The sequence below is a fragment of the Armigeres subalbatus genome, chromosome 3, assembly GCF_024139115.2.
Source record: "Armigeres subalbatus isolate Guangzhou_Male chromosome 3, GZ_Asu_2, whole genome shotgun sequence".
In the NCBI taxonomy this organism is placed as follows: domain Eukaryota; kingdom Metazoa; phylum Arthropoda; class Insecta; order Diptera; family Culicidae; genus Armigeres; species Armigeres subalbatus.
Genome location: NC_085141.1, coordinates 19,914,763 through 19,924,357, shown reverse-complemented (window position 1 = coordinate 19,924,357; position 9,595 = coordinate 19,914,763).

The window sequence follows — 9,595 nt, the reverse complement described above, 5'->3', positions numbered from 1 at the left end:
GACATTCATATTTTATGAATCTGAATCTCCCTCCCAGGTCTTCAGGATCTGCAGCACTTTTTTTTTCACTACACATTTGTTTCGACCGTGGTCACTGCACTGGTTCTATTGTTCTACTTTTAGGCGAATCACCGCACAAAAGTAGAGTTCAAAACCCAATCGCACGTGCAGACGGTCGAAACGAGACTCTCCGAAATTCTTCTTCCGAATGCTTCTGATATAAAAGCATAACTACCAGCCGGAGTAATACCAGCCAGTATTTTCACTGTTTTATGGTGTTCATAAAAGCTATATATGTAGGTTAGCGTTTACCATCATTTCCTCGGTTTTAAGGGACTCAATGGGTATCTCGTAACTCAGTCTAAAATAATAGTAACGCGGTCACCATACTTGATCCGGAAGGTTGAAGGCATATGCTTTTTTAAGATTTCACGGGAAGGCCATTTCATCAAACACGACATGAATGGGTAAATGCAGTGAATCGCGTTGAAAATTTTGTCTGCTATTGTGCTGTGATACAAATTATAAGTTGGTCCAAGTGTATAGAATGGCTCATTAAGTCGTATCTTTCTTAAAGCAAGTACAAACACCCGTTCTTTTGTGTCACATGTATTACTTACTGGCATATCAGCTTTAACTGCCTCATACAGCAAACGTAATACACGATGCATGACTGAGTATCTTGTTGATTCTTCAGCTGCTGACAATTTTCTTCGAAGGTTCTCCACTGAATTTGCGAGCTGACGATTTTCGTTGAGCAATTTTCCATATCTAGTCTCATGCTTAATGGTATCACGTAGCCAGCTGGTCATCGTTTGCGTATTCACATCTTCCTTGAAGGTTTCGCCAGAATTGATATCATAAGCACTAGTATTAATTATGTGACCTTCCAATATCCCACTAAAAAAATGAGCTTTGAAATTATATTTTCAGATCTATTGTTACTTAAATAGTAACTGTCGTCGGTGAGTATGATTTTCGTTTTCCAGCAATCAACCAGTATACATGCACTGCAAAAGCATTCAATTCTGTTTGAACCGCCTGATCGAATTCCTCTGCTGATACATCGACCTGGGCCAACGGTATATTTCCATATCCTTCATCATTGGAAGAGACGACTGTATCACAAATTTGATCGATTCCTGGTACCTGCGGTGGCAGCGATATACATTCCATAACGTTGGGATCAATATTCTCAGAGTTGGAAAACGACACTCTCCGTGGTAGATCTCGTGGAAGGCCCAAAGTTACTTTCTAATCGATATCACCTGTGTTATCCCAATCCGCCGGGTGGCCTTTTACGAAATGATGCCCAAGATGAATACACAGCTAGGTGTTACAATGTGCTCAATTTATGGACGAGAAGAAGGCGGGGGTGAAAAATTTATTTTCGGTGCAAAACATAAACAAACCTGCTGGCTCTCCCATACTAAAATCCAAGATGGCTGAATCGTGAATTTGGCAGATTGGAACACCTAGTGGTGTATTCATCTTGATGATGCCCACAGATACGATTATTCGCCCTTGGTAAGCATCCACACCCCTTCTACCATTTCGCGGAATGTTTCAAAATAAGCGCTCTTTTTCCGTAGAGTTAGCTCTTGGTTTGGGAAAGTTGGAAAAACGTTCCTCACTTTTTAAATTGTTGCTCCTACAAGATACTACCGGCATAATGGATGATTTTTTATTGACATAATTCCACTTTAATTTCGCATTAGTTTGAAAATGAATCCTCCCGGAAATGATAAACAACTTGTTCATTCGGTTTATTTTGATTCAACTAATTTAGGTTAGGGTTTTCCTGATGAAAACAAAACAAAAAACATTGTTACAATTTTGATGCGTGTTGGTAAGTGAGCTATAAACATCCCTAATGGGCAGAGCTGTCAACCTGTGAGCTAACTGCCAAACGTAAAAACATTTTTTTACCTACGTTTAGGATCTACGAGTGTTAAAAAATATGTTGACCCTCAAAAAAAGGTGTTCTTTCGAATGAAGAAAAAAAAATCAACATGTTTCTCCAAATTAAGAAAACCCAATTGTTATACAACATCACCAAAAACCGTTATAAAACATTACCGAAAACCGGTATTGTAATAATGCTAAATAGTAGGGGAAACTGGACACACATGATCCCCACTTTTTGTTTAGGATATTTCTCGATGTAACATGCATAGATTTGCACGCTTCTTGATGGACTTGATAAAGAATTTAATAAGCTATTCAAAAACGTCATTGGAAGCAATTATTTGTTCATGAAAGTTACCGAAAAATCGATTTTGCCGAAAGATAGAAAATTTGGCATTTTCAAAACTTGCGGGAGACTTGATCCCCATATAGGGGGAAATTGATCCCTTTATGAGCTGAACATGTTTAGGTTCTACCAAATCTAATGAAAGGTTGAATTGATCTAACCTCAAATCCTAATAATTCTTAATAGTCTGCCGTAACATCAATCGTGCGAAAATGAAATATTGTTGGTATTAAGCAAGGCTAGTATTTTAGTTCTCGAATAGAGTAATAGTGACAGATAGAATGTCTGCTATAGCAACAAAATTGGTCATTTTCTCCAATAACTCCACTTTTCTTTCTAACCATTCACTACACTGACAGTGATCATACCACGACAACCATGATGGTCCCAAGAGGATCTCTCTTTGTGATTGATACAGTTATGATACCAAAAATGGTTGATCGATACATAAATATATCTTTGTAATTTTAGAATCTAATTATTCTATTAAATCTCTGAAAATTGGCCACATTGCAAATGCCATTGCCATCCCTGAGTATCTGTTTTGGGACCAATGAAAAAAAGACTGTGATACCGCCATTGGGGGTGAAAATGGGTCTGGGGGTGAGAATGGGTCATCGTTCTCACCGGCAGTCTTGAGGTAGTAGAGCAAAATTGTTCAAAAAGGTCTCCTATATTTTGGTCTTCTTGCCCTCAGATGCATTCAATCTATTCTACAAGCATTCTAAGTAGCTGAAAAAGTGACCCATTCTCACCCCTATGTGACCCATTGCCTCCCCCTTGAGATCGCCAGACTACTACCAATACCACAACCGTGATCATACCAGGATGATGGCTTCATACATCAATATGGTACTATCACGCATCATCATTTTTGTAATGCGTGTTATTATTACACTAATGCGATTTCTCTTAAACGACTGGCCAAAAGATGTTGAATGAGCCTATTATTTAAAATTCTTTAAGAAGATTTACAAATAAATGGTGATTGTAAGCAAACTTCTCCTAGTTCAAACGGAAAAAAAAATTAATACCGGATCGAACAATACTGATTTTAAGCCATGTGATTTGTTGAGTATTTTCAAAGCCTAATTTACACTCTTTTTCATTGAAAATAATGTTCAAATGCATTTAATAAAACTAATCAAAACTAAGTGTGTTCAACTACACTTTGTTCTGGTTAATGAAATAAGGCTTTTGAAAAATTCAAATTGCGCGTGTATTGTCTGATTGACAAAATTAAAGAGAATTAAAATGTATTTATACTTTTTAACTAGAAAAGAATCTTAACAGATCGATTAGTTATAGACAATACAATAATATGCAACGTAGAAAACAAACGCCTTAATATATGCAATATCGGGATCAAGTGTGTCCAAACTGTGGGGGATCAAGTGTGTCCATGTTGAGTATTTATCTTGATTTGTTTTTTGTATTCAATGGAAAATAAGCAAAAGTTAATTGAATGAATTTATTCAATTCTACAATAATAAAACTTTGTCCAGTAAAAATTTGGTACGTTTTGGTTGGACATATTCAAAGTTATTAAACTTTTCTCCTTTGAAGAAAAAAAGGATTGAGAATGCTTAAATAATAAAACCTCTCTAAAACCCATTTACATCAAGTAACTAATATCAAATGTTACTCAGATTCAATAATCTATCTAACGGATTCGTTTGCACATATCACTGGTATAAAAATGTGATTAGTTTTCGAGAAAACAGGGGGGGATCATGTGTCCCCGGGGATCATGTGTGTCCAGTTTCCCCTATACCTATCCGATTTTGATCTCTTTAAATATTGTTATTTTGTTACGTAACGATTCGCTTTTTCTGCGCAATCTCATCAAGTATTTCTTTTCCATGACTTCTTTTAGAAACCGAATTGAGTTTTTTAGCAAACTTGAAAACTACAATCTTTGACACATCCTATATAGAGCTATTCTAATGTTCCATTTCGAACATTTAAAACTAAGAAAGTCAAAACCTTTATAAGTTAAAGGAAGAAATTCCAAATCTAAGATGGGCAAGGTGTGTTACACTGAATAATTTGTTAGCTCCACTTTGCCAGAAAACTTTGATCTGTGGCAGATGTTTATTCGCATACTTTCAACAACTGCAATTGCTGGAAATACTCGCCGACGAATGATACAAAATTTGCAAACATTCATTACATTTATTATCATTATTATTTATGCCGCCACAAAAGTTTGAATTTCTACCAGCGACTAGCAGTGTGAAGAGTAATCGTACGAGGTGAGCTGAATGGGGGGTTCTACCTATATTACAACGATTTTAATGGCTTTTCCAGCGCCGCACGTTGTTCCACAGAATGTGCATTGCAATATGTTCGTGCTGGAAATGGGAGAAAAATTAGAAAATCACTGCTCCATGAAGAATTATAACCCAGCCAAACACACCAGCTCAAGCGATGCACAAACGATGAGGGCACTGTAGGACTCCAAGCGGTCGAAAATTGGAGAAAAATTACAGTTTGTTCAAACCACATTTTGCCATTCCACTGATTTATAATTTGAACTTTTCTTCGATAATCATAATCGGTTATTCAGGAAATAATGCATTTTTTTTAGTTTTTAGCAAATTTGTGTGTCGAGGCTGTAAGACCTGTAGATATTTTTTTGGTGCCTTCTTTCAATGAAAATGTCCCATTGTGGGTGTGTGGGCTGGGCTGTGATTTATAATTGGATTCGCACGTCCTCGCACCACCCACACAGCTGCAGCTGTTCGCCAATTTAACTTGCATTAGAAAGTAGAATTACCATGTTGTATATGAGAGCGAGCTCAAGTCGCGACATGTCGGAAGCTATATGTATGGGAAAGACGCAGCAGCTCATCCTCGAATGCCGGCAAAGACGAGGGACATCCGTCGTCGCCCGACAACCAAATTGAATTTCACTTCGCTATTAATCAGCTTATGGTGGCGTAACGAAGAAGCAGCTGCAACAGAAAATGCCCTCACAGCCAGCCGAAGGAAAAATCAAAACCAACAACGGACGATGGGAAATTCATCAACGGAGTTAGAGGTTCTGAACATTTAATCCGATTGGTGCCTCGGAACAGAGGTGATGATGGGACGAAGGTTTTTTTTTGTTTTCTGCAAGTTTCGATTGAACGGAGAAAGCTCCAGCCTCTCATTGCTCAAGCAAGCCGGAATCAAGTGGTGGTACCGGAGAAAAGTTGATTATTTTCAAACTGCAGCAGCTTGTTTCGGCCAATCCGGTCAATGTTGTCGTCGTTGTCCTCATCGCTACTAACTGACCACTATTGTTTGGATAAACAACTTGCAGCCAATTGTGATGATGGAGATGCTGGAAACGATGTCGGTGGATGTAGCCAGGGGCTATGACAATTATTGTCTATGCATTGCAGTACATGAATGGCACGCGTTGTTTAAAGCAATCCTTTGACAATATAAAATATATCATAATCTAATATAATAGTCATAATCTGTATTCTGCAGTATAATGTACTCGATGTCAAAGTATATTCGAAAATAAAACTATTTCAAAGCGATAGAATAAAACTACAATCTTGAATAGTCGTTTCCCTGGTTTTCTTATAACCAGAAAAATGAGGAGTGAGAAGTGAAACGTCTCACTTCTCACTCCTTATTTTTCACTTCGTCTACTCACTACTTCACTACTCACCTCGCGCTCCTCATTTTTTACGGTGAGAACTGAGTAATGAGGAATCTTACTCCAAATTTCTCACTTTTCAAATGACTTAATGTCATATTCGGCCAAATGTCCTATTCGGCCAAATGACCCCTTCGGCCTAGTGACCCTTTCGGCCAAATGACTATTTCGGTCAAACGACCCTTTTGACCACACGAGCCTTTCGGCCAAATGACCCTTTCGGCCAAACGACCCTTTCGGCCAAATGACCCTTCGGGCCAAATGACCCTTCCGGCCAAATGACCCTTTCGGCCAAATGGCTTTCGGCTTAATGGTCTGTCCTGCCAAAAAACTTTCGACCTAGTGGCATTCGACCAAATGGCTTTTGGCCGAATGAGTCTCGGTCAGGGTTTGCAGGAATCGCTCTCAATAGATAACGAACAACGATAAAAGAGAGGCAAAAACTGTTCCGAATCATAACAAGCCATGATAACAAATTTATCAAACTTGTATACAAGTGCGAGCCCAGAAAGGGGGAGCCCCCACAGAAAAATTGTGATTCTCGTTTTGTTTTCGCTCCTTTCGTGTTGGTTACTGCACAGCTGTGTAGAACAAGTTGAAATGCATCATCAGAGCCATTTGGAGCTTTCTAGAAGAAATTTATCATGGGGTATAACATCCCGAATCAGTTCTCTATCATGACAGCTTGCGAAAAAAGTTTCTCGCGGTATGCTACATATCGTATATGTATACAGAGATGATACGTGAGAGACTTGCTCTTTCTCTTTATGATTCAATACCTGGTCTGGCCAAAGGACCCTTGCCCAATTGTGATATAATTTTGTTATGACAAACTGGTCGAGTTCTTTAAAAGAACACGGCTGCCCGTTATAGGACGATGGGAGGGGTGATGCATTCTTCAATCACTCGGTAAGCAAAGAGAATGGATGATCCTTCATTAAAGGACCCGTCTTCCAGGTATAAAAACGGGTTTGTAAGGGGCAATGAAGTTGTCTAAAACTACTTCCTTCCTTAGCCGTGCGAGAATGAGCGTAGCTACAAAGCTAAACTATGTTGAAAGCGGCTGGTTTCGACTTTGGGTCTGGTCTAGGAAATATATCAATTGGAATTTGTATCCACTTTTCTGGGAAAAAAGGCTCTCATGTTATACAAATACAAAAAAATGTAATTTGGCTCAGAAACCTCGCAATTAATGAATCTGTTTCAAAACGTCGAAGGTCAAAAGATAGAAGGACAAAAGGTCGAAAGGACAAAAGGTCGAAGGGTCAAAAGGTCGACAGGACAAAAGGTCGAATGGGCAAAAGGTCGAAGGGTCAAAAGGTCGAATATGTGTCATAACGTCAAAGGTCAAAAGGTCGAAGGACAAAAGGTCGAAAGAACAAAAAGACAAGAAATGAGATGGGAGTTGTGAGTGGTGACAAGTGAGATGCAAGATGGAAGTAATGAGCATAGATAAATGAGAAGTGAGAAGTTAAAATTGAAAAGTGAGAAGTGAGAAGTGGAAAGAAAGAAATAAGAAGTAATAAGTGACAAGTGAAAAATGTGATGTGAGAAGTGAGGAACGGAGAAGTAAGAAGTGAGATGTAAATAAGAAGTGAAAAGGAAGAAAAAGAAAGGAGGAAACATATATAGTAAGAAAGAGAAAGGAAGAAAGAAAAAGAACAGAAGAGGAAAAAAGAACAAAGAAAGAAAGAAGAAGGAAGATGGAAGAAGGAAAAAAGAAGGAAGAAGGAAGAAAGAAAGATGGAAGAAAAAAGGAAAATTGAAGAAGGAAGAAGGAAGGAAGGAAGAAGAAGGAAAAAAGACACATTGAAGCAAAACAAAAGAAAGAAGGAGGAAGCAAGTAACAGGAAAAAAAGAAGGATGGGGGAAATTAGGAACAAAGGAGAGAGAAATAAAGAAGAAAGAAGGAAGAAAGAAGATATATAGAAGAAAGATGGAAGAAATAAGGTACAAAGAAGAAAGAAAGAATGAAGAAAAAAGGATGAAAGAAGGAAGAAAGGAAGAAAGACAAAAGAAGGATGAAAGAAGAAAAAAAGGAAAAAGCAAGCAGGAAGAAAAGCAGGAATCAAGAAGGAAGAAGAAAGAAATAAGAAAAGGAGAAGAAAAGAAAAAAGGAAAGAAAAGAGAAAGAAGAAAAAAAGGAAGGAAGAAAATAGAAAGAAGGAAAAAAAGTAGGAGAAAAGAAAGACGAAAAACGAAGAAAGGATGAAAGAAGGAAGAAAAAATAAAAATAGGAAGAGAGAAGCAAAGAAGAAAGAGTAAAGAAGGAAGAAAAGGAAGAAAGTTAAAAGAAAAAAGAAAGAAAAACAGAAAACAAAATGGAAGCAAAAAGGGGGGAGATAAAAAGAAAAAAGGGAAAAAAAAAGAAAGAAAGAAGGAAAAAAGAAGAAAAAAGAAAGAAGAAAACCATTAGGAAGAAAGAAGGAAAAAAAATGAAATAAGGAAGAAAAAAGGTGGAAAAAAGGAAGAAAGATGAAGGAAAGAAGGAAGACAAAGGAAATTTTTTTTTGTGTCTTTATTAGGGAGACTTCCAAACAAAAAGAAAATAGAAATAAAGAAGATGAAATATGAAAGGAAGAAGGAAGAAGAAAGAAGAAGGAAACATATGAAGTAAGAAGGAAAAAGGAAGAAGAAAGAGAATAGAAGGAAAAAGGAAAAAGAAATAAGAAAGAAGTAAGAAAAAAGAAAGACCTTTTGTCTTTTCGACCTTTTGTCCTTTCGACCTTTTATCTTTTCGACCTTTTGTCCTTCGACCTTTTGACGCAGTTTTTTTTGTTTCGACCTTTTGGTCTGTCGTTTGTTTCCACTTTTTGTCCTTCCGACTCTCTGACCCTTCGAGCTTTTGTCATTTCGACCTCTTGACCTTCGACCTTTTGACCCTTCGACCTTTTGTCCTTTCGACCTTTTGACCTTCGACCTTTTGTCCTTCGACCTTTTGACCTTCGACCTTTTGTCCTACAACCTAATTAATAATTGCGGAAAAGCTAAATGAATACTAAGCTAATACTTCTCATTTCTCACCTTTTTCATTCACGCCAATCGGCGTTTTTGGTCAAATTATTGGTTCGGCTGGTTGAGGACAAAAGTCGAAGGTCAAAATGTCAAAGGGTCAAAAGGTCGAAACAAAAAATCTGATTTACAATGTTGTGAAAACTCATATGTGGATATGTACATTATGTGGAAGATTTGGAAAATGTATTGGAGGTAACCACTTTTCCTTCGATGGGACTCGAACCCATGACCCTACAGTACAGGTGGTTTAATCCCCGGAAATAGGCAATTAACTTTGAAGGAAGGAAAAAATCTTAGTCAAAAGGTCGAAGGTCAAAAGGTCGAAAGGACAAATAGTCGAAGGGACAAAAGGTCGAAGGTCAAGAGGTCGAAATGACAAAAGCTTGAAGGGTCAGAGAGGCGGAAGGACAAAACGTGGAAACAAACGAAAGACCAAAAGATAGAACTAATGCGCATATACGAATGGGGCCTTTTACCGGAGGCCCAGAAGCCCACATTTCATGGCAGCATCTTCCATCATTAATTTGGATCAGAAAATGGTGCTCTCATTGAACACTGTTATAAACTATTCGCACAGGAAATATTCTTTTGGGGTTAATTCATTTGACCACATATTATGTTAAATTATCAAAAATTGGGGCTTTATCCGAGCGTTAGAGCGCACTTCAGCA